General features: G+C 49.4%; 1 protein-coding gene across 2 annotated transcripts in view; it reads right to left on the bottom strand.

Annotated features, from left to right (window-relative positions):
- The window catches only part of LOC136587035 (mitogen-activated protein kinase kinase kinase 3-like), a 120,206-nt gene extending 99,898 nt beyond the window's left edge, over positions 1-20,308 (bottom strand). For both annotated transcript variants that reach the window (XM_066585446.1, XM_066585447.1), the window contains exon 1: positions 20,058-20,308. The gene's annotated coding sequence lies outside the window, so the exon portion shown is untranslated. The remainder of the gene's footprint in view (positions 1-20,057) is intronic.
- Between the last annotated feature and the right edge of the window lie 6,608 nt (positions 20,309-26,916).

The raw sequence follows: 26,916 nt of genomic DNA, 5'->3' as shown, positions 1-26,916 counted from the left end.
TGGCGCAGTTTCTGGAAGGAAGCAACCACGTTTTTCTCAATCTGTACAACCGCTTTCATTTCTATAACCCCAACGACTGCTCTTATATGTGGCAGCCTACCGGCTTTACGCTCCGCCTCGCTGTACGAGGAGGTAAGAGAACTACAACTTCTGCCCCACTACTTTCACTCACACCGCTGATTTTTGGATGATGAGCGAACTTTGTGGATTAATTTCTTTTTTTTTTGTATAATAGCCCTCTAACATACGGCGTCAGCAAAACGCCGCAATTTCGATCACAGCGTTTTTGAGCGATTTGTATCGGCGCTTTTGACCACAGATACCTAACGCATGCGCAAAAAAGATGCTATCAGTATCATCAGTGGAACACACTAAACAGCACGAGTCGCGACATACGTACACACCTGCCTGAACACAGCATGCTCAGGCTGCATTCCATGACGACGAGCGGCATACAAGCGTGATGACATCATGGGGCCCTTCTACACGGGCCAATAAATGGCTCTTCGGTTATACAGACGGAATCTGCAGTGTGAACAGACCCTTGTCTGCTCCGTTTGGGATCGGGACCGGAGACACCATTGTTTTGTCTTAAGACAAGGTTTGTCAGGAAAATCGTTCTAAGAGCGAAAGCCGCTCCGCCTGCGCCGGCTGATCGCCGCGGACATTCTAGGTGTCCTTCCTGTCCCTGTGAGCCGGCAGGAAGCAGTTTGATGACTGGAAAGAGAAGGATCCGGGAGTCTGTGGACTCGGGTGAACAAAAGCAGAGACAAACACAGGAAAGTGAGCCGAACACACAACATCGGGACACGGCTGGAAAACCTGCTGGCATGGTTGGAAAGCTGTATGACCACCGTCCTTCTGGAGCGCTTTATACCACCGCGCCATTGTTGGATCAGGTACCAATGTCTATGACTGTTAGCCATCGAAAGAACAGAACGAATTAAAAATACAAACCCCACAGAGAATACATGAAAAACATATAACCTAGGGTAAGGGCTCTATCCATGAGCGATATTCCACTGTGTTACCCGCGGCAATAATCCGCACACAGGTAGTGCAGTGAACGCTTTCCATAGGATAACGCTGCGCCCGTAGACAGCCGGCCCAAGTAGATCACCCGCAGTGCCCTCGGCCACGGGCAGGGCTGGATTCTGCTGCGGGCTCCCAAATGCAGAATCTGATCCGCCCGTGGACATGACCTGCTGAAATGGAGCCCAATAGTTCTCCATTTGGGCAGGTTTCCGTAAGTTTCCAGTATTTTGCGCTGGAAAGAATGGCACAGTCCACCATGTAATTCTTTCAGGCACAAAATCCCAGAACGAATGGAAATCTGCCTCCTTTTCAGCAGCTTTCATTAATGGCGGAGACCTTCCTTAAACCACTGCAGATAGCCCTCACCAGACATTTTCAGGATGAATGGAGGGAAATACCAGATGAAGTACATAAGATGTATGTAGTAGAGTCTACTACTCTTGCTCAGCTGCCCAATTACTTCTGGTAGGATAGTGTATGTCCTTAGTACATGGGGTACTGTAGGGCTATGTGCAGCCTCACACCACACTCGTATGGCCGTAGTACACAGAGAACTTTGCAGCTGCATTTTTCTTTCAAGATTCATTCATCGTAAAGGAAAAGTCTGAAGCTGAACGCGCCGCATAATTTCCACTCGGCCTGCTAAGCATCAGATGTCTTTGCAGCAGTCCCAGCATTGGGGTTTCCTGTCTGCAATTACGTAGACATATCCTGCCGCCGGGGAGATAACACTGGAGTTTCTTTGTGGGTAGTGATTTCAAATTGCACAGTCGTTACTAAGCAAAATATGGCTCCCACTCAGAGCCGAATTTAGCATAAGGGGACAATCAGCCACTGCCTTCATACAGCAAGACATAAAGAGACTCTTAAAGGAGAAGGAACCCCAGGTGCGGTATAAATAGGTTATGTTATACAAGGTGGCTGAAATACAAGGGGTCTATATATGTAGGGGCACGTCTATGTTCATAGCAGACGGCATGAATGTAGAATTCACAGGATGTGGGAGAAATGTGAACTGGATGTGGCTGTCAATGGTTAAACTTCTCCTTCTAGTACTATAAAAAAGTTCTCAGTATGACTCATGTAATAGTCCGTATTCCTGCAAATACTCATACTTTGCAATTTATCATACATGTTAAATGATAGTTTTTTTTCATTAAATACGTTTGTTATTCGTATTAATTACAAATCTGCCATTTGCTGCTTCTGTGCTCATTTATGTGTCTCCATGGTTACAGACCACAAGTAAACAATGTATGTAGTCTGTAACCATGAAGACAGAATCTAAATTTTCTGCACAGGCATCTTGCTTTCAGACAATCTCTAAAAAGGCACACAGAGCAGACGGAGGTCCCTCCAATGTTTTTTTTTTTCCTTTTAAGGGCTAGCTGCACCAAAGTTTTGATCTGAGATCAACAAGAGTGGCTATAAGATCAAGTAGAAGAATATTGCGCCAACACGGTTTAACCCGTGATCGTGGTTCAGACCTAGGTTCAATTTGATCCCCTATTTTGGTGGATCAAACTAGTTGATCGAAGGTCAAGTGGCGAAATCCTAGATAGCAGACTAGGCCTGACATCATCACGCAAACACTTTACAGTGGGTTCACAAACTTTCAAGCACCATTGTACGCAGACCCAGTTACATCTAGATACCAATAAAACACTGGAGACCGCCAACATGTGACATCACTATAGAGAGGACCTTGGCGAGTACATGAGTTGGTGCTGATTTGGTGATTAGTAACTGCAGATGCAACACAGATTACTAGAAGAAAAAGCAGAAGTTGGATTTTATCTCAATGAAGAAAGGATATAAAGCTAACAGTACGAGCGATGCTCTGGGGGCCGGACGTAGAGAGAAAACCCATATGAGCGATGCTCTGGGGGCCGGACGTAGAGAGAAAACCCATACGAGCGATGCTCTGGGGGCCTGACGTAGAGAGAAAACCCATACGAGCGATGCTCTGGGGGCCGGACGTAGAGAGAAAACCCATACGAGCGATGCTCTGGGGGCCGGACGTAGAGAGAAAACCCATACGAGCGATGCTCTGGGGGCCGGACATAGAGAGAAAACCCATACGAGCGATGCTCTGGGGGCCGGACGTAGAGAGAAAACCCATACGAGCGATGCTCTGGGAGCCGGACGTAGAGAGAAAACCCATACGAGCGATGCTCTGGGAGCCGGACGTAGAGAGAAAACCCATACGAGCGATGCTCTGGGGGCCGGAAGCAGAGAGAAACCCCATACGAGTGATGCTCTGGGCGCCGGAAGCAGAGAGAAACCCCATACGTGCGATGCTCTGGGGGCCGGAAGCAGAGCAAAAACCCATACGAGCGATGCTCTGGGGGCCGGAAGCAGAGAGAAACCCCATACGAGTGATGCTCTGGGGGCCGGAAGCAGAGAGAAAACCCATACGAGCGATGCTCTGGGGGCCGGACGTAGAGAGAAAACCCATACGAGCGATGCTCTGGGGGCCGGAAGCAGAGAGAAAACCCATACGAGCGATGGTCTGGGGGCCGGAAGCAGAGAGAAAACCCATACGAGCGATGCTCTGGGGGCCGGAAGCAGAGAGAAAACCCATACGAGCGATGCTCTAGGGGCTGGAAGCAGAGAGAAAACCCATACGAGCGATGCTCTGGGGGCCGGAAGCAGAGAGAAAACCCATACGAGCGATGCTCTAGGGGCTGGAAGCAGAGAGAAAACCCATACAAGCGATGCTCTGGGGACCGGAAGCAGAAAGAAAACACAAAGTACTACAGATAAAGTTTACGAAGCTCCCATCAATTACCAACCTGCAAGGAATAAATGGGGGCTACGCTGCCAGATGCACCAATGGAACAAACGGGAGGAAGGCTGCAGGATTTAAAAAAATTGGCAAAATGCTGGGACCTTCTAAAGGACTGGTTTTCGCTGTCACCGTGTAGGACAAGCATTTCCTCCACGGCTGGGATTCTCTGCATGCCTACCATGCCGCAGTTTTCACACAACCTTCTGCGGTCTTCATGTATTGACCAATGCAGGGTAAAAGCAGAACATTTATATTAACGCTCCTTGAAAAGCTCCAGTTTTAGGGCTCTTCCACACGGCTGTAGTCATCTTTACACGCGCCTGCTGGCACCGCAAAAACGTTTGTGCGCCCGTTCAGACGACCCAGGCCCGGCACATATATGCCGAGGCTACAATGCCGTTGGGCAGGGAATGACAGCTTAGCCTGTCTCCCCCTTCCCTCACTGGCTCACCTCCTCTCTCCTCCCCTCTGGCTATTTGCAATGGGAGGTTGTGGAATGGGGGCGGAGCTAAGCTTTCATCCCCCTCCCCCCCTTGTCCACAGCCAGCAATGGGAGGGGGGCCCCCTCCCTTTGCAAATAGCCAGAGGGGAGAAAGTTTAGCAGTCACGCTGCTCAACCCCCTCCCACCTCCCTTCACCGGCCGCTGTCATTGGCTCCCATTGGAGTCTACGTATTCCGGGCACAAATATAGTTCCACGACTATCTTTGCTGCCTGGTGTAAAAAAAGCGCCTGCTGCTGTACTGACACGGCCAAGCACATTTACGCTGCGGGAATACGCCTGTGTGATCTGATCCATTGAAATCCAATGCATCAGATAGTAGCGTATATTGGCCGACCGTGAAAATGGCGGCTGATATACACCCGTGTGAATAAGCCCTGAGGCCGAATTCCCATCCAAGGATGGTACAAAAATAAACAAATAACAATTGGATCCAGTAACATCCCCAATGATTTCCATAGGGCGGCTCGGGCTCCAGGACGCTTCTGTTCCAGCTGGTTTTCGTTTTTTTAACAAAAAATAAAGACTCACCAGCAGGACCGTTTTTCTGTCCCAAAAAATGGAAACCGGACGAAATGAATCTTTCTATGGGATTTCATTCTGTGGGGGTGGGCACAAGCAGAAACTATTCCGTTTGTATCCCATTCAACAGACCCGTTTAATACAAGAGCGCAGATGCTGAAAAACATATCATAACAGATAAGGATAAATTCACATCTGTGCCCAGAATTCCCTTTTCCTGGTCCTAAAACCCCCTAAGAGTCTGGTCAGACGCTCCGCTCTACTGGTGGTCTGTAGGGGGCATCCTGAGCCCGGTCACCTTGTGTGCTCCCATCCACTGGTCCCAACACCCCCTAACAGTCTAGTCAGACTCTCCTCTCTACCGGTGGTCTGTAGGGGGCGTCCTGAGCCCGGTCACCTTGTGTGCCCTCACACATCCACTGGTCCCAACACCTCCTAACAGTCTGGTCAGACGCTCCTCTACTGGTGGTCTGTAGGGGGCGTCCTGAGCCCGGTCACCTAGTGTGCCCCCCATGTACTGGTCCCAACATCTCCTAACAGTCTGGTCAGATGTTCCTCTCTACTGGTGGTCTGTAGGGGGCGTCCTGAGCTCGGTCACCTTGTTTGCCCCATCCACTGGTCCCAACACCTCCTAACAGTCTGGTCAGACGCTCCTCTCTACTGGTGGTCTGTAGAGGCGTCCTGAGCCCGGTCACTTTGTGTGCCCCCATCCACTGATCCCAACACCTCCTAACAGTCTGGTCAGAACGGCCGATGGGGGACAATTCATGGATATGACCCTCCAGCTTCTTACATCCCAATAATGCGCCCCTCTCAGACTCTGGTAACGGGGTGAAATCTTTTCTCTGCTTCGTAGAGGCGTCTAGTGGTCAACAAGCTCTACAAGCAGAAGAAGAGATCACTACACACAAGGAGTCTCCGAGAGCCTCTTATAGGCCAAGGGGGGGAACCACTTCTAGGGCCTCCGGTGACAAGACCGTCCATCTAATCACCACAACTCTCATCATCTACATATCTGTCTAGATGGAACTGCATTAGAGCCCATTAGCAGCTTATGCAAAATAACGGCTCATACTCTCATTCAAGCTACCTTTTGAAGGAATTAGGAGCGATCATCTTTGGTGTAAATGGGGCTTGTGAGGAGCAGGTTTTGTAAGATGAGTAAATGTCGTACAGCCAAGTGCAGAGGATGACAAGCGGCGGCCCACATGGCAAGCAGTGAGCGGCAGATGACATCATTGTAAACTTTATACAGGGAGACGCATCACTAAGGGAAAGTATCCGGAGTCAGCAAATAATGGCACATCCTGTGGGGGACGTCTGGGGATCCTGACGCTTATCTTACAAGATTGCTGCTCACCAGTTTACACTCATTGTCAAAAAGACGAAGCACCTAGAAGGAGTAGTGGGGGGGGGGGGGGGGGTGACGACACTATCTGTGTGATTGTAAGGTTGGTAGAAGTAAGTGAAAAGGAGAATATATTGTGGAGAGCGGACCCCTTGTAGTGAGGCTCTAGGACCCTGTTGTACACCTCTAGCTTGGATACAAGATTGATACAGGCAGGCATGGAGGCTCTAGTACTCTGTTGTACCGCCTCTAGCTTGGATACAAGATGTGATACAGGCAGGCATGGAGGCTCTAGTACCCTGTTGTACCACCTCTAGCTTGGATACAAGATGTGATACAGGTGGGCATGGAGGCTCTAGTACCCTGTTGTACCGCCTCTAGCTTGGATACAAGATGTGATACGGGCAGGCATGGAGGCTCTAGTACCCTGTTGTACCGCCTCTAGCTTGGATACAAGATGTGATACAGGCAGGCATGGAGGCTCTAGTACTCTGTTGTACCGCCTCTAGCTTGGATACAAGATGTGATACGGGCGGGCATGGAGGCTCTAGTACCCTGTTGTACCGCCTCTAGCTTGGATACAAGATGTGATACGGGGGGCATGGAGGCTCTAGTACCCTGTTGTACCGCCTCTAGCTTGGATACAAGATGTGATACAGGCAGGCATGGAGGCTCTAGTACCCTGTTGTACCGCCTCTAGCTTGGATACAAGATGCGACACGGGCAGGCATGAAGGCATACAGGTTCTGTATGGTATCCTGTGGCATATCGCTCTACATTTGCTGTAACTAAGATTCTCGCTCATGTGACTGTAGCCTAATATATATACACACACATATATATATATATATATAAGATTTCCATCATAAAAAAATCCTGGATTTACAGATTGATTAATAAATTTGGGAATTAGCGGAATGTTACTTTTAACAAGATGGGACAAATCTAATCCAAGCATGAGGGAAACTGAAAGTTATTTTGGTGAGCAATTAATTTTAAAAAATCTGTGGTCACCAAGATCACCTGACCGGCGCCACTGGATTTCTTCTGGTGGGGTTTACAATGCAACAATAAGCCTTGGCGCCCTGAGAGACGAGACACGGGTGAGGTTGTGGCTATTACTGGTGCCACTTTAGCAGATGGCTTCACCAATATGCAGACTCGCCAACAAACGTGCCCAGATGTTGCGCCATTTTCAGCAGATGTTTCGGGCAACATACAAGTTAAATACAGATCAGTGTTCATAGCGAATCAGACTCAAAAGTGCAAAGTTGTGCAGGAAAGTGCGGGTTTCCTATAGAACGCCATTATGAAACCTGTTCCCTTCAACCGCGAGAAAAGCCTAATTATATTGTGGGGTAAGATCCAAAGCCACAGCGCCGCCGCCCCAGAAGGTCTCCAGTCCAGTGATGGACCTATATCTGCCGCCCACACGTCTATATTGGGATAGCCTAAGCATTATAAAGGGGGCGGCTACCCCTCTAATGGTTTTATAAAGGTGAGCCTCCAGTTGTGACGGTCATGACGGACATCGATGTGAAGGCCTGGCCAAGTCAGGCAGCTGGTGTTCACTGGCGAATGTCTTTCCTTGGCTCACAAGCGCGCAGCTCCCATAGGATAATATTGGACAGATCTCTAATTCCTTTCAATTCCCCTCCCGGTCTCCTTGAGTAATAAAAGCCGCCATTTGCGTCAGCTCGTATTTTTCTTCTGGTGAAGCCAAGAGCATCATCGGCTCTTACGTGTAAGAAAACAACTGGGAATTTCCCGATGACATCTCCTTCCTATAATTAGAACGAACCAGTTAATAAAAGGAGGAAAGAAAACGAATACGGTTGGATGAAGCCTGGCAACCGAGAGAAATTCCAAGCTGCAAGATCCATCATCGTTAGGACTTATGTCTGCGGCAAATCTAAGGACTCCATATCATGCGTGAGGCACCGTATGTTTATGTATACAACCGGAGCCACACAACAGGTTCAGTGCGGCCCACAGCAAGCTACGGTCTATGTATTACAGAACAGTACAACCCGGGTACATAACGCGGATGTGTGCACGAGCATCAGAGGGGTTGTCCAGATACCGGGCAACATCCTGTTGTTAGAACCGTCTGTAGTAAAATGACAAACGGAACTCTACTTACCCCTCCGCTGGGATCCAGCACTGCAGTCCCGCTGTGGTCCCGGTGTTTGTAGTGACAGCAGTCATCACCAGAAGTCAGGTGACCACTGCTGCGTCACCGCCCATTCTCCTGGCATCAGCATTCACATCCTGAGTGCCATGATGCCAGGAGTTTGGGAACGTGATGCTGCAGCCTCCACCGGACTTCTGGTGACAGCTGCTGCCACAACAAATGCTGGGACCACAGTGGGACTGCAGTGCTGGATTCCGCCAGCAGAGGGTAAGTATAGCTCTACTTGTTATTTTACAACACAAAGCACTATTAAAGGGATGTTTTCCAGTAACCAGATGACCCATTGAAAGGGGCTGTGTCAATCTGTAAAGTTATCCCCTATCGACAGGATAAGGGATAACCTTATGATCAGTGAGGGTCCCAGAAGTTGGACCCCCAATGATCCCAAAGGTCACAGTAAGAACTGATTCCATTCATTTCCGTGGGTGTGTTGTAAAATGCCAAGTACAAGCTTTCAGCAATTTTTGGAGCTCCCATTAAAATGTTCGCAGCAGTGATGTGAATGTGCAACCTACACAATAATCATATGGGGACCTTCGGGACCTCCTTCCTTGGGAGCATTGGAGGTTCCAGCAGTCAGACCCCCACCTATCATAGTGTTATCCAGTGCACAGAGGATAACTTTATAACTTGGCACAGTCTCTTTAAAACAACCGAACAGTCCTAATGCCGTCCTCTTCCCTGCACCTGCGGCTCCTCTTCATACAACCAAGACAACCGCAGCAACACTTGAACTACCTGGTGGATATCGAACCCTGGTCGTGCATCAGTAGTCTAAGGCTGGGTTCCCACGGGAAGGAAATCCCACGGCTCGGCTGCACCACAAAGCTGCGAGATTTCCGTGGGAGAGCCGCAGCTTCAGCATTTTGCCGCGGGTTTTGGAGCGGTTCGGCCGCTGGCATTCCGTTGCGACTTTCTCTCCACATAGAGAGGAGTGAGGCCGCAACAGAAAAAAAGAATTGACCTGCTGCGGCTGTTAATTCCCGCCGCATTGACGGTTCTGCCCGATTTTGCAGCGACAGATTGGCCGTCCCGTGTGGACGAGATTTTCGCAAAGTCTCACCCACATGGCTGGCTAATCCCGGGATTATGAGCCGCAGGTGAATTTGCCACATGAAATTTCTGCAAATCCGTCCCATGTGAACGCAGCCGTAGGGCATGTTAGTACGTAGCAGAAATGCTGCAACGATAATTTGCAGTATTTTCACATTTAAAAAAAAAAAAAAAAAAGAGTCAAGCTCGGCTGCGCCCGCACGAGGAGAGGTGACACAAACTGCTGTTACCCCAAAATGAAGGCCCTCGGTTACTGAAGCCTCTCGCTCCCCGCACGTATCTCGTGAGTGCGACACATTTCTAAGGTAAAATGGAACAACTACAGAAGAGGAAGTAACTGGTTTCTGAAAAACAATCATGTTCATTTATGAGGCGCAGGAAGTCCACAAAGTCCCAGACAGACGGGCCAAAGACTCTTAAAGAGACCCAAAAACATATTTCCCTTTATGGGGACCTTTACAGACACCGCCGTCAGTGGAACACAAACAGTTAACATTTTCTACAATTCACGCTGCTTTCACACCGGCGGTGTTAGGGTCAGTTCAGGGCTTCTGTCTCTCTGCTCCGTTTTTGGAGGAAAGAAACCAATATAAAAACGTGAAAAAAATTGATCTGTTTTTCTTCACATTTGATTTCAATGGGGCTTCAAAAAAATAAGTAAATAAATAATGGAAAGGCTTCCTTCTGCTTCTATTCCGTTGGAATGGAACAAAATTTTTTTTAAAAAAAACGAGTTCTCTATTTTTCTGTTAAGGAATTGGAAACCCGACGGAATGGAAGTAAATGGAGGCCTTACAGTTCATTTTGCGTTTTTTTTGTAACCCTATTGAAATCAATGAGAAAAAAATGAATCTTTTTTTTTTATTACAGTTTCTCTCCCCCAAACAGAACAGAGAGACAGAAGCCCTGAACTGACCCTAACGCAGGAGTGAAGCAGCCGAAGGCCTCATTCACACGAGCGTTTTATCACGGCTATTTTGCTGCGATGAAACGTCGGCTGAAGATCGCGCCCATCTGAAGACTGGACAATTATTAGCCATGTCAAAGCATCGCCCCAGGTCTTCCCTGTCTATGGGAGCTGCTGACAAAGGGAGGAGGGAGTTCAGCAGCGGCTAGAGCTGCTAAACCATTAGAGGTATTTTAGTAGATTTATGCCAGCCGAAGGAACTCCGGGCTGCGGCCATGCGTATGAATGAGAAAACGCAAACTTTAGTCGCAGTTTTCTCTTCTTAACGCAGTCTCCGTCCGCGACAAATCGCATGGCCCGGGTGAATGAGACTTAAGTGCGGTCGCTAAATTATGTTAAACATGAATTGAAAAGTCAGGACTCTTTACTAATTAGGTAACCAGAGTGATCGTGAAAGACTGATGTATCTGCACAGCGAGATAACCTGTGTGTCAAGAAGCCATTCGCAGCGCTAGAAGGACGCTTGTTTATTCTACTTGGTAACATTTGTGTTGTTCCTCCCACATGCTGTCATTTTCATGGACATTCTAGAACAATGATCTAATCGTACAAGCAGTCCATGAAGGAATTTATTGTAGAATATTGGCCCGAGGCGTCGCTGTGAAATACTTCAGTTTTATTAGTGGAAGTATTGCAGGGGTTCCAAAGTATGTGGCCACAAGAACGGCCCCACGAGGTCGGGAAAGAATGAACTTTTAGTTCTTGGGGGTCTTTAGTATTTTTCAGTTGAATGGGTGCTAGTAGATTCTTAAGGGTCCTGGCTCTTCTATAGTTAATATTTGGTGCTTTAGGGATAGAATGGTCTAGGAGTAGGACTAGCCTGTCCGTATCGGCAAGGGGTGTCAAGTGTCCAACTACGGTGACGACAAGGGGTGTCAAGTGTCCAACTACGGTGACGACAAGGGGTGTCAAGTGTCCAACTACGGTGACGACAAGGGGTGTCAAGTGTCCAACTACGGTGACGACAAGGGGTGTCAAGTGTCCAACTACGGTGACGACAAGGGGTGTCAAGTGTCCAACTACGGTGACGACAAGGGGTGTCAAGTGTCCAACTACGGTGACGACAAGGGGTGTAAAGTATCCAACTACGGTGACGACAAGGGGTGTCAAGTGTCCAACTACGGTGACGACAAGGGGTGTAAAGTATCCAACTACGGTGACGACAAGGGGTGTAAAGTATCCAACTACGGTGACGACAAGGGGTGTAAAGTATCCAACTACGGTGACGACAAGGGGTGTAAAGTATCCAACTACGGTGACGACAAGGGGTGTAAAGTATCCAACTACGGTGACGACAAGGGGTGTAAAGTATCCAACTACGGTGACGACAAGGGGTGTAAAGTATCCAACTACGGTGATGACAAGGGGTGTAAAGTATCCAACTACGGTGATGACAAGGGGTGTAAAGTATCCAACTACGGTGATGACAAGGGGTGTAAAGTATCCAACTACGGTGACGACAAGGGGTGTAAAGTATCCAACTACGGTGATGACAAGGGGTGTAAAGTATCCAACCCTGGGCCAAAGGTGTTCACAAAAAAAAAAATGGTCCTTAACCAGTAAGAAAAGGAATACTCATCAAAAAAAAATGTTTCCTGCACTTTGCTGTCTCGTTCTCTTCTCCAAGTAAGAATAGAGGATATCCAGCAATCTGAGTGACTTGCAAGGAAGCTGGTCATTGGTGCTAGACTACCGGGGGCCAGGATGTTGCCATTCCTTAGCAAAGATTGGTAACTACAAAACGCTTCCCAGTCCACGGGGGCCGATATTCCTGTAGAATGATTTCATTACCTCGTGGAATCCACACGACAAATTGCTGCGGTTCAGAAAGCGAAAGGAGTCCAACGTGCTACTAGATGGGGTCTAAGAAAGTGGCATGAGAACTGAATACAAGTAAAGACTGGTCTCGTGCATCTGCCATGTTGGTCACGTGACATATGATGTCGGGGCTGGAGATTTATACTCAGCTATAACTATTACGTCCCTTTTTTCACTTGCTTTGCCGGCTCTGAGTTGCCATCATGATCCAAGTGGTAGTTGGGCAATGTATGTCACTGCCAGCTTATAACTTACATCTAGTAGGGATGTTGGGGGAGCAGTAGTCTACAAGAGTGGCATAGCAGCTATAAAAGATGTCAGCACAATCTAGGTTAATTGTGTGGATGGGCGCAGCCAATGCTGACCGACTCCATTGGGAAGCTCAGAATCACCGTAGGCTTCATAATGCAAGCTATTCACTTCAATGGGAACTTTGCTTGTAATACCAAGCCTGGCCACTGCAGTGGGAATGGAGCTGTCTGCTTCCTGCAGAAAACAGCTCATTGCACAACTGCGGGGGACCTCCACTGATCTGCTATTGATGACATCCTGAGGATAGGCCATCACTAGCTTAGAACTAGACAACCCCTTTAAGGGGATTGTACCACTACTACAACCTCTGTTCTTAAAGTCTATTAGGGCACATGAACATCATAGAACAGGGTTTGCATTTCAGGATCTCCCTCTACCACCCAGAACCAAAAGGTGGCTCAGTAACAGCAGCGCTGAAGGAGAAATGTGCAGCCGGCTGAGACTTCCCCTAGCAACATCAGCTAATTGCCAAGAGTGCCGAGAGCGGAACCAGCGCTTCGCCCCACATTCTGGGAGGCATTGTGCATCTTGGCACAACTTGGGGTTTTTCAGGACTTTATTATTGACGACCTATCCTTGTTGACCTGCAGGGGTCCACTGCTCAAGATCTCCGCCGTTTGCCAGAGCTGCTGTTAGTGTGGACAGCGCTGAAAGCAGACAGTTGGTAATGCAGGTCAATGCAATATCTAGTCGAGGCACCAAAAAATGGACAAAGAACCTGCTTGCAGCCCTCTCCACACCAACAGTAGGCCCGGCGAACGGCTGATCCTCGGAATCCAGAGCGGTGGATCCCTGCCGATCAACTGTTGAGGACTTATCCTGAGGACAGACCACCAATAGGTGATCGTTCCAGAAGACCCCTTTGTATAATGAAGAGTTACGTAAGGGTACCTTTACATGAGATGCCCTAAAGTGCCCAACAGCCGTTCCATCAACTATTGCTCCTTTCATACAGCAGTGATGATCGCTCACTAAATGGAAGCCCAGCGCTGGTTATCTCTACCAGGCGTAAACAGGCAGTCGTTCATAGATGATAGACTGCCTGTTCACACGGGCCAAGAGCCGCTTGGTAAGCTGAAAAACAAGCAACTCCACAAGCGCGCAATTCTATCGGAGCCTGTGCTTATGGGGCGACCGTTGTCCCGTCCGATCAGTATCGTGAGCGATAAAAGTGTAAAAGTACCCCAAGTCTCTAATATACTTTCGGGCCGATTTATTAAGATTGGCGCCCATTTGTGAGAATCAAACTGTGTGATTTAGCCAAATGAAGTAAGAGACGTTTCCCTCGTAAGAAACTCGTCACATCTGGGGCTGCTGGGATTGAAATCCGTGCTGGCTGTAAGCAGACATACATTTGCGCCACTCTTTGTAATTACTTATAAATGTGTTGGCCCCGCCTTCTCCTGGTTAACCCCGACCACTCTTCTCATGGTACAAACCCCAGGATAGCGGGCAGAGCGGCTGGATAGAAACTGCTGGCGCCTTTGTACTTCCATCTTCCCATGTTTGGCTCCCGCAGTAGACAGACCGGTTATAAAGTATACAGCCCCGCATATTTGGCAGAACTATTGTCTGCACTGGGCTTTATATGTTACATCTGCTGTATGTTCACCTTCACAGTAGATCACAAAAGAGCCCAATACCAAGCGGTGAAACTGGAAGGGTGCCCCCATACCCGCTGCGGCTGAGCCGCAGTAACTGCGTGCGGATTACCACTAGTCGCTGTGTTCCACCCGTACTTACTGCCATTAGGGAATAGCGCTGCCATGATGGGGGTACCTGTCTGTACAATCCTAGGTAGGTGGGTACGTGTCACATCCACAGACCAAAGTACCCAGCAGAGCATTGCCCATCACCCTGCTCCTGCCAGTTTTTATCCTTGCCATCCCGGTACTATCTCTTCCCCAGGTAAGTGACACACTCAGCCATCTCCATCATGTAAACCGTGATTCATCAGACCAGGGTGCTGCCTTCCATCGCTCCATGGTCCAGGTCTGATGTCACATGCCCATGGTAGGCACTTTTGGTGGAGGACAGGAGTCACATTGGCACTCCAACGGGTCTGTGGCTCCACAGCGAGATTTGATGCTCTGAGTGATTTGACACCTTTCTATCATCGCCGGCAGGAACTTCATCAGTAATTTGTCCTACAGTCACTCCTTGGACCAGAAAGCAGCCTTCACCCCACACCTTGGGCGCCCATAACTCTGTCACCGGTTCACTGGCTGGCCTTTACTGGGACTACTTTTGGTAGGTACTAATCACTACATACTGGGAACACCCCACAAGACTGGCCTTACTGGAGATACTCCGACTACACATCACAATTTGGCCCTTGTCACAGTTGAGCAGCAGAAATGCAGTCCTAAGCTCTCGCTCACGACCTGAAGGTTGTGGGTTCAATCCCCACTTGGTTCAGGTAACTCAAATATAACTCAGCCTTCCATCCTTCCGAAGTCAATTAAAAGGAGTACCCAGCTTGGTGGGAGGGGTAAAAGATGACTGCGGAAGGCTGTGGCAGACCACCCCACAAAAATAGTCTGCCAAGAAAAGGTCACCTGAGGAGTCTGGCATGACTCGGTGCTTGCACCAGGGGACTTTACCTTTACGTAAATATACTCCAGGCCAGCGCCACTGTCACTAGATAATCCGTCTTATTCACTTCCCTGGCAGCGGTTTTACGGAATATTCACACATGGCAGATTTCCGTTTATCTGTTTTCTTTTGTTGGCGAGAACATGTAACCCTCAGGCCAGATTCACATCAGCGTATGCATATTTGCGCACACATGAGCTTAGCAGTTTTGCGGAACACACTATATTCTTTTGAATGCGCATCGGCGTATTTTACTGTACTGTTCGTGTCTGCAAGGCATGTTCATTTGGGTTCAGCAATTAAAGACCAATGGAAATAGCTAATTAGTCTAATGAGTTCCAGATGTGTTCGTTTTCAGCAGGATTACGCAGTGTTTCACGTATCTCCTAGTGTATTGCATGTTCATTTGCCCCCCCCCCCCCCCCCCCCCCTCCATTGACTTCTATCAGGACCTTCGGTGCACAAATATCCAGGAAAACAGAGCATGCTGGGGTTTTTTGCACACCCGAAATGTGCAGGAGAAATATGCGCATATGAACAATCGCATTAAAGTTAAAGGGTTCTATTTTCCGCATGTGAATCTGCCTTAATGTTATGGCCAATCAGTGCAGAGAATGCGACAGATTCCACGCAGATTCCTCCTGCTGCGTGCGATTGAGGTGTAAAGTATCGCATTCACTCACATTGGATACGGAATACCAGCAGATCTGATGAGCGCAAACAAGGAGTGAATCCAGTAGGAAGGAATAGGAGAGAGCGATACGTCTCCCCTCGGCTGCGGCCACTCCAGTGCAGGTGCCGATCCAGCCGTACGGAGGAAACGCCGCTGGGCGAGACACGATCCCTACTGATGTGCAGAGAGTGTACCGTACAGTAATAGACCTTATCCTGAGGCAGCAGGAGGAATTGTCCCCAGCACAGAAAGGTGACCCGCAATACAACGAGCGTCATCTGTAACACAGGAGGGATCCTTAGTGCAACAAACGTAACATATAACCATCTGTAACACAGGGGGAGGAAGCTTTAGTGCAGCGCTAGTAACAAATACGGCAAAGGAAACAGTAAGCTATAAAGTGACAGACGTCATCTGTAACAGGGGAGATCCTTAGTGCAGAACAAGTGATATATATATTGTGCACAGAAGTAACCCGCAATACAATAACCACCATCTGTACTATAATAATAATCATTATTATAGAGCGCCAACATATTCCGCAGCGCTTACAACACAGGGGGAACAGGAACATAGTAATATAGTAGGAGAGATACTAGTAACAGAGGTACACACTATAACAAACACCATTTGTAACACTGGAGCCAGCAGTGCAACAACAGTAACCTGCAACACAACAGACCCCAGTGCAATGCTAGTGATACATATAGTAGTGCAACAACAGTAACCCGCAACACAACAGACCTCAGTGCAATGCTAGTGATACATATAGTAGTGCAACAACAGTAACCCGCAACACAACAGACCTCAGTGCAATGCTAGTGATACATATAGTAGTGCAACAACAGTAACCCGCAACACAACAGACCACAATGCAATGCTAGTGATACATAGAGTAGTGCTGCAACAACAGTAACCCGCAACACAACAGACCCCAGTGCAATGCCAGTGATACATATAGTAGTGCAACAACAGTAACCCGCAACACAACAGACCACAATGCAATGCTAGTGATACATAGAGTAGTGCAACAGTAACCCGCAACACAACAGACCACAATGCAATGCTAGTGATACATAGAGTAGTGCAACAGTAACCCGCAACACAACAGACCCCAGTGCAATGCTAGTGATACATACAGTAGTGCAACAACAGTAACCCGCAACACAACAGACCTCAGTGCAATGCTAGTGATACATAGAGTAGTGCAACAACAGTAACCCGCAACACAACAGACCTCAGTGCAATGCCAGTGATACATAGAGTAGTGCAACAACAGTAACCCGCAACACAACAGACCTCAGTGCAATGCTAGTGATACATATAGTAGTGCAACAACAGTAACCCGCAACACAACAGACCTCAGTGCAATGCTAGTGATACATAGAGTAGTGCAACAACAGTAACCCGCAACACAACAGACCCCAGTGCAATGCTAGTGATACATAGAGTAGTGCAACAGTAACCCGCAACACAACAGACCTCAGTGCAATGCTAGTGATACATATAGTAGTGCAACAACAGTAACCCGCAACACAACAGACCTCAGTGCAATGCTAGTGATACATATAGTAGTGCAACAACAGTAACCCGCAACACAACAGACCCCAGTGCAATGCTAGTGATACATATAGTAGTGCAACAACAGTAACCCGCAACACAACAGACCTCAGTGCAATGCTAGTGATACATAGAGTAGTGCAACAGTAACCCGCAACACAACAGACCTCAGTGCAATGCTAGTGATACATATAGTAGTGCAACAACAGTAACCCGCAACACAACAGACCCCAGTGCAATGCTAGTGATACATATAGTAGTGCAACAACAGTAACCCGCAACACAACAGACCCCAGTGCAATGCTAGTGATACATAGAGTAGTGCAACAGTAACCCGCAACACAACAGACCTCAGTGCAATGCTAGTGATACATACAGTAGTGCAACAACAGTGACCCGCAACACAACAGAAGTCATCTGCTGGGTTGTATTCACATGGGAGAGTGCGATTTTGGTCTGTGAAAAACTGACCATTTTCCGTGCATTTTTCAAGCAATTTTTATGCAAATTTTCAGCCATGTTTTCAGCGCTCTGCACTTGCTGGTTCTTTATCGCGCCATTGTATGTCCTTCCTGGTGGGATTTTAATAGGTCTCAATAAAACAGTGATTTTATGGATGCTGGATCTTCTTCTTGTGGTCTATAGTGATATATAGTGCAATAACCTGCGACACGGACACGTCTGTAACACACGGGAGTGATCGTCAGTGGAGTACAAGGGATACATAGTGCAACGAGAGGAACCACAATACAACAGAAACCAAAAGTCAGACAGGTAAGTGATCATGGGGCGGCTTCACACCGGCATGTTTGTGTGCGATATGCAGAGAAGGATCCCCTGCTTCCAATAGGTTTAGTCACAATTCCATATTTTGTATTTAGGTGGCATACATTTTTTCCCTCCAAATTATAACATAGAAGTCAATGGAAGGAAGGTGCAGAAATGCGCGCGCAAACCGCAAAAAATGCGTAAAAAACACTTCGGATTTGCGCTAGAACTAAGCCATTTCAATTAGTGCATTTGCTTGCCACGCGCAAACGAACATGCCCTGTGGGCAGAAAAAGCACAGTAAAATATGCCAATATATGCGCAGAAAAGCCTTGTTCTGTGCGCAAAAACGCAATGAGGCGCACGCAATCGCAGAAGAACTGACACATAGTGAAACAAAAGCAACCCCCAATACAACAGACCTGAGTGCGGCACTAGCGATACATAGTGCAATAAAAGTAAGGCTGCCTGTCCACGGGCGTTATTGAATTGTGGCCGCGGGGCCGCATTCTCTGCGGTGAGCCTATCTGTCAGATAAGACTCACAGCGGAGATCCGTCTGCCGACTCCTGTGGAGGAGATCCGCCGCGGAATACCGCAACGCCCGTGGACAGGCAGCGTAACACACAACATAGACACCGACTGTAACACCGGGGAGTGATCCTTAGTAGAGATGAGCGAGCATACTCGTTAGGGCGATTTACTCGAGAGAGCATCGCCTTTTTCGAGTAACCGCTGGCTCATCCCTGAAGATTTGAGGGGGGGGGGGGAGCGGCGGAGGGTAGCGGGCTGGAGAGAGATCTCTCTCTTTCTCCCTCCTGATCCCCTCCGCAACCCCCCGCGGCCTCCCCGAATCTTCAGGGACGAGCCAGCGGTTACTCGAAAAAGGCGATGCTCTCTCGAGTAAATCGCCTTAAGGCTAGTTTCACACAGGGCGGATTTGCCGCGGAAGTTCCATCCGGTATTTCGCCGCGGCAAATCCGCCTGTGGCCGCTAATCTCGGTGTTGGCCAGCCATGTGGACGAGATTTCTCAGAAATCTCATCCACACAGGACGGCCAATCCGCTGCGGTTAATCCGGCCGAAAACGCGCCTGGCCGCGGCTTTGCCGACCGCAGCATGTCCATTCTTTTTTCTTTCCGCCGCGGCCGTGCTCTCCTCTATGGGAGCGCCGGCCGCAGCGGAAGAGTGAGCGGCCGGGCCGCTTCAAAGCCACTGCGGGTTTTTTCGCGGTGGTTCTCCTGGCGGAAATCTCACAGTTTTTGCTGCAGCCAAACCGCGGGATTTCCGGCGGGAATCCGCCCCGTGTGAACCCAGCCTAACAGGTATACTCGCTCATCTCTAATCCTAGTGAATATAGTGCAACAAGAGTAACAATATGGAAACAATAGTGAACACCAGGAAGTGCAGAACAACAACTGTCAGCTACAATGTAACAGACCGCGGCGCAACAGGCGGCATCTGGGGCACAAGAGGAGATATATGGTGCAAGAGACAGATGCATCTCCAGCAGCGGGCGCTGCTCCTTGCACCGGCTCCTTGCACCGGGCAGCGGCTCCCTGCACCGGGCAGCGGCTCCCTGCACCGGGCAGCGGCTCCCTGCACCGGGCAGCGGCTCCTTGCACCGGGCAGCGGCTCCTTGCACCGGGCAGCGGCTCCTTGCACCGGGCAGCGGCTCCTTGCACCGGGCAGCGGCTCCTTGCACCGGGCAGCGGCTCCTTGCACCGGGCAGCGGCTCCTTGCACCGGGCAGCGGCTCCTTGCACCGGGCAGCGGCTCCTTGCACCGGGCAGCGGCTCCTTGCACCGGGCAGTTGCTCCTCAGCGCAGTACAAGTACAATAAAGTGTTCTGTAAGTAAAGTAAAACTCTAACAAGTAAACTGTAAGAAGTGGGTGAAGCCTCCAGCAGTCACCCGCACTCACCCGGACTCGCAGATCTGCCCCCCAGCAATCCAGCACCGAGTGAGGAGATCATGCAGACAGGTCGGGGGCTCCCGGGGGCCCCACCATCCTCGGGGTCTCTCTCTGCAGATGTTTCTCCCGAGGAAACAGATACAATCCAAAACGATTCTGCAACTTGGCAACAAAGTCCGAGATGGGCGGAGATCCCCGAGCGGGCAGCGAGGGCACCAAGTGGGCACCGCCGGCCTCAGACACCTCTTTACAACTGCCGACCCAGCTGCAGGCAGCAAGAGCTGTGACGTCAGCGGGCGCCCGAGAGCAGGAAGCAGAGCCGGGGCACACTGCTACTCCACCGCCCTCTAGTGGCCACCTTCTAGTACTACACTACAAACACATAAAAGGTGCAGTATACATATGTAGCTCCTCCGGCTGGATTACACTGGGGGGCTGAGGGCTCCGGACTGAGGAGATCCGCAGAAATACTTATCGTGTCGGTTATACCGCAGAGTGCAGGCTGTAAAAACACAAATGGCAGAAGGGATTGTGTTCTTTCACTCAAATATTTAATAAAAGTCCTACAATAAATTACACATAACCCCAAATGGACAATGGACAGCCCCTCCTAGGGCCCTGCGAGCGGAAAAATAAAGTTATGGGGTTTGAAAAGAGGAGATGAAAAAATCGCATACAAATTGTTACATCCTTAAAGGGTTCCATGTAAAATGCACTCATTGCCAAAACCCAATCGCTCCCCTAGAAGTTGTCGGATGGAATGAAACGTTCTCTGTGTAATACATCGATATAAGGAAGGGATTACAAAATCAGCGCAAAATGAGTTATTGTGGAGGACAGACCCATTGTAGGGAGGCTCTAGTACCATGTTGTACCACCTCTAGCTTGGATACAAGATGTGATACAGGTGGGCATGGAGGCTCTAGTACCCTGTTGTACCGCCTCTAGCTTGGATACAAGATGTGATATGGGGGGCATGGAGGCTCTAGTACCCTGTTGTACTGCCTCTAGCTTGGATACAAGATGTGATACAGTCGGACATGGAGGCTCTAGTACCATGTTGTACCACCTCTAGCTTGGATACAAGATGTGATACAGGCATGGAGGCTCTAGTACCCTGTTGTACCACCTCTAGCTTGGATACAAGATGTGATACAGGCAGGCATGGAGGCTCTAGTACCCTGTTGTACCACTTCTAGCTTGGATATAAGATGTGATACGGGGGCATGGAGGCTCTAGTACCCTGTTGTACCACCTCTAGCTTGGGTACAAGATGTGATACAGGCGGACATGCAGGCTCTAGTACCCAGTTGTACCGCCTCCAGCTTGGATACAAGATGTCATACGGACAGGCATGAAGGCTCTTGTACCCTGTTGTACCGCCTCTAGCTTGGATACAAGATGTGATACAGGCATGGAGGCTCTAGTACCCTGTTGTATCGCCACTATCCTGGATACAAGATGTGATACAGGCGGGCATAGAGGCTCTAGTACCCTGTTGTACCGTCACTAGCTCGGATACAAGATGTTATACGGGGGCATGGAGGCTCTGGTACCCTGTTGTACCACCTCTAGCTTGGATACAAGATGTGATACGGGGGCATGAAGGCTCTAGTACCCTGTTGTACCACCTCTAGCTTGGGTACAAGATGTGATACGGGGGCATGGAGGCTCTAGTACCCTGTTGTACCACCTCTAGCTTGGGTACAAGATGTGATACGGGAGGGCATGGAGGCTCTAGTATCCTGCTGTGCCGCCTCTAGCTTGGATACAAGATGTGATACGGGGGGCATGAACGCTCTAGTACCCTATTGTACCACCTCTAGCTTGGATACAAGATCTGATACGGGTGGGCATGGAGGCTCTAGTACCCTGTTGTACAGTCATTAGCTCGGATACAAGATGTGATAAGGGCGGACATGGAAACTCTAGTACTCTGTTGTACCGCCTCTAGCTTGGATACAAGATGTGATACGGGCAGGCATGGGGGCTCTAGTACCCTGTTGTACTGCCTCTAGCTTGGATCCAACATGTGATACGGGTGAGCATGGAGGCTCTAGTACTCTGTTGTACTGCCTGTAGCTTGGATACAAGATGCGATACGGGCAGGCATTGAGGCTCTAGTACCCTGTTGTACTGCCTCTAACTTGTATACAAGATGTGATACGGGCAGGCATGGAGGCTCTAGTACCCTGTTGTACTGCCTCTAGCTTGGATACAAGATGTGATACGGGGGGCATGGAGGCTCTAGTACCCTGTTGTACCGCCTCTTGCTTGGATAGAAGATGTCATATAGGCATGCATGAAGGCTCTAGTACCCTGTTGTACCACCTCTATCCTGGATACAAGATGTGATACAGGCGGACATGGAGGCTCTAGTACCCTGTTGTACCGCCTCTAACCTGGATACAAGATGTGATACAGGCATGGAGGCTCTAGGACCCTGTTATACTGCCTCTAGCTTTAATACAAGATGCCATACGGGCGGGCATGAAGGCTCTAGTACCCTGTTGTACCGCCTCTAGCCTGGATACAAGATGTGATACAGGCATGGAGGCTCTAGTACCCTGTTGTATCTCCTCTATCCTGGATACAAGATGTGATACAAGCGGGCATAGAGGTTCTAGTACCCTGTTGTACCGTCACTAGCTCGGATACAAGATGTTATACGGGGGCATGGAGGCTCTGGTACCCTGTTGTACCACCTCTAGCTTGGATACAAGATGTGATACGGGGGCATGGAGGCTCTAGTACCCTGTTGTACCACCTCTAGCTTGGGTACAAGATGTGTACAGGTGGCATGGAGGCTCTAGTACCCTGTTGTACCGCCTCTAGCTTGGATACAAGATGTCATACGGGCAGGCATGAACGCTCTAGTACCCTATTGTACCACCTCTAGCTTGGAAAAAAGATGTGATACGGGTGGGCATGGAGGCTCTAGTACCCTGTTGTGCCGCCTCTAGCTTGGATACAAGATGTGATACGGGGGACATGGAGGCTTTAGTGCCCTGTTGCACAGTCATTAGCTCGGATACAAGATGTGATAAGGGCGGACATGGAGACTCTAGTACCCTGTTGTACCACCTCTAGCGTGGATACAAAATGTCATACGGGCAGGCATGAAGGCTCTAGTACCCTGTTGTACCACCTCTAGCTCGGGTACAAGATGGTATATGGGCAGGCATGTAGGCTCTAGTACCCTGTTGTACCACCTCTAGCTCAGGTACAAGATGTGATACGGGCAGGCATGTAGGCTCTAGTACCCTGTGGTACTGCCTCTAGCTTGGATCCAACATGTACTACAGGGGCATGAAGGCTCTAGTACCCTGTTGTACCGTCTCTAGCTTGGATACAAGATGTGATACGGGGGCATAGAGGCTCTAATACCCTGTTGTACCGTCACTAGCTCGGATACAAGATGTGATAAGGGCAGGCATGTAGGCTCTAGTACCCTGTTGTGCCGCCTCTAGCTTGGATACAAGATGTGATACGGGGGCATAGAGGCTCTAATACCCTGTTGTACCGTCACTAGCTCGGATACAAGATGTGATAAGGGCAGGCATGTAGGCTCTAGTACCCTGTTGTACTGCCTCTAGCTTGGGTATAAGATGTGATACAGGCAGGCATGGAGGCTCTAGTACCCTGTTGTACTGCCTCTAGCTTGGATACAAGATGTGATACGGGGGCATAGAGGCTCTAATACCCTGTTGCACCACCTCTAGCTTGGATACAAGATGTGATACGGGGGCATAGAGGCTCTAATACCCTGTTGCACCACCTCTAGCTTGGATACAAGATGTGATACGGGGGGCATGGAGGCTCTAGTACCCTGTTGTACTGCCTCCAGCTTGGATACAAGATGTGATACGGGGGCATAGAGGCTCTAATACCCTGTTGCACCACCTCTAGCTTGGATACAAGATGTGATACGGGGGCATGGAGGCTCTAGCACCCTGTTGTACTGCCTCTAGCTTGGATACAAGATGTCATACGGGGGGCATGGAGGCTCTAGTACCCCGTTGTACCACCTCTAGCTTGGATACAAGATGTGATACGTGGGGCATGGAGGCTCTAGCACCCTGCTGTACCACCTCTTGCTTGGATACAAGATGTCATACGGGCAGGCATGAAGGCTCTAGTATCCTGTTGTGCCGCCTCTAGCTTGGATACAAGATGTGATACGGGGGGCATGGAGGCTCTAGTATCCTGTTGTGCCGCCTCTATCTTGGATAGAAGATGTGACACCGGGGGCATGGAGGCTCTAGTACCCGGTTGTACCGTCACTAGCTCGGATACAAGATGTGATACGGGCAGGCATGGAGGGACTAGTACCCTGTTTTACTGCCTCTAGCTTGCATACAAGATGTGATACAGTGGCATGGAGGCTCTAGTACCCTGTTATACTGCCTCTAGCTTGGATACAAGATGAGATACTGGGGCATGGAGGCTCTAGCACCCTGTTGTACCACCTCTAGCTTGGATACAAGATGTCATACGGGCAGGCATGAAGGCTCTAGTACCCTGTTGTACCACCTCTAGCTTGGATACAAGATGTGATACGGGGGGCATGGAGGCTCTAGTACCCCGTGGTACCACCCCTTTAGCTTGGATACAAGATGTCATACGGGGGGCATGGAGGCTCTAGTACCCCGTGGTACCACCCCTTTAGCTTGGATACAAGATGTCATACGGGCAGGCATAAGGGCTCTAGTACCCTGTTGTACTGCCTCTAGCTTGGATACAAGATGTGACACGGGGGGCATGGAGGCTCTAGTACCCTGTTGTACCACCTCTAGCTTGGATACAAGATGTCATACGGGCAGGCATGGAGGCTCTAGTACCCTGTTGTACCACCTCTAGCTTGGATACAAGATGTGATACACGCATGGAGGTTCTAGTACCCTGTTGTACCGTCATTAGCTCGGATACAAGATGTGATAAGGGCGGAGATGGAGGCTCTAGTACCCTGTTGTACCGCCTCTTGCTTGGATAGAAGATGTCATATGGGCATGCATGAAGGCTCTAGTACCCTGTTGTACCACCTCTATCCTGGATACAAGATGTGATACAGGCGGACATGGAGGCTCTAGTACCCTGTTGTACCACCTCTATCCTGGATACAAGATGTGATACAGGCGGACATGGAGGCTCTAGTACCCTGTTGTACCACCTCTAGCTTGGATACAAGATGTGATACAGGCATGGAGGCTCTAGTACCCTGTTATACGGCCTCTAGCTTGGATACAAGATGTGATACGGGGGGCATGGAGGCTCTAGTACTCTATTGTACTGCCTCTAGCTTGGATACAAGATGTCATAAGGGGGCCTGGAGGTTGTAGTACCCTGTTATACCACCTCTAGCTTGGATATAAGATGTGATACAGGCATAGAGGCTCTAGTACCCTGTTATACCATCACTAGCTCGGATACAAGATGTTATACGGGGGCATGGAGGCTCTAGTACCCTGTTGTACCACCTCTAGCTTGGATACAAGATGTGATACGGAGGCATGGAGGCTCTAGTACCCTGTTGTACCACCTCTAGCTTGGGTACAAGATGTGATACAGGTGGCATGGAGGCTCTAGTACCCTGTTGTACCACCTCTAGCTTGGATACAAGATGTCATACGGGCAGGCATGAACGCTCTAGTACCCTATAGAACCACCTCTAGCTTGGATGCAAGATGTGATACGGGTGGGCATGGAGGCTCTAGTACCCTGTTGTGCCGCCTCTGGCTTGGATACAAGATGTGATACGGGGGGCATGGAGGCTCTAGTACCCTGTTGTACAGTCATTAGCTCGGATACAAGATGTGATAAGGGCGGACATGGAGACTCTAGTACCCTGTTGTACCACCTCTAGCTTGGATACAAGATGTCATACGGGCAGGCATGAAGGCTCTAGTACCCTGTTGTACCACCTCTAGCTCGGGTACAAGATGTTATACGGGCAGGCATGTAGGCTCTAGTACCCTGTTGTACCACCTCTAGCTCAGGTTCAAGATGTGATACGGGCATGGAGGCTCTAGTACGCTGTTGTACTACCTCTAGCTTGGATACAAGATGTGATACGGGTGGGCATGGAGGCTCTAGTATCCTGTTGTACCGCCTCTAGCTTGGATACAAGATGTGACACGGTGGGCATGGAGGCTCTAGTACCCTGTTTTACCGCCTCTAGCTTAGATACAAGATGTGATAAGGGCGGACATGGAGGCTCTAGTACCCTGTTGTACCGCCTCTAGCTTGGATACAAGATGTGATACAGGCGGGCATGGAGGCTCTAGTACCCTGTTGTACTGCCTCTCGCTTGGATACAAGATGTGATACGGGCAGGCATGGAGGCTCTAGTACCCTGTTGTACCGCCTCAAGCTTGGATACAAGATGTGATACGGGCAGGCATGGAGGCTCTAGTACCCTGTTGTACTTCCTCTAGCTTGGATACAAGATGTGATACGGGGGCATGGAGGCTCTAGTACCCTGTTGTACCACCTCTAGCTTGGATACAAGATGTGATACGGGGGGCATGGAGACTCTAGCACCCTGTTGTACCACCTCTAGCTCGGATACAAGATGTCATACGGGGGGCACTGAGGCTCCAGCACCCTGTTGTACAACCTCTAGCTTGGATACAAGATGTCATATGGGCAGGCATGGAGGCTCTAGTACCCTGTTGTCCGCTTCTAGCTTGGATACAAGATATGATACGGGGGGCATGGAGGCTCTAGTATCCTGTTGTGTCGCCTCTAGCTTGGATACAAGATGTGACACGGGGGGCATGGGGGCTTTAGTACCCTGTTGTACCACCTCTAGCTTGGATACAAGATGCGATACGGGGGGCATGGAGGCTCTAGTACCCTGTTGTACCGT

This window comes from Eleutherodactylus coqui, chromosome 12, assembly GCF_035609145.1.
Source record: "Eleutherodactylus coqui strain aEleCoq1 chromosome 12, aEleCoq1.hap1, whole genome shotgun sequence".
In the NCBI taxonomy this organism is placed as follows: domain Eukaryota; kingdom Metazoa; phylum Chordata; class Amphibia; order Anura; family Eleutherodactylidae; genus Eleutherodactylus; species Eleutherodactylus coqui.
Note: the sequence above shows the minus strand (reverse complement) of the source record. Positions and strands in the feature narration are given on the sequence as shown.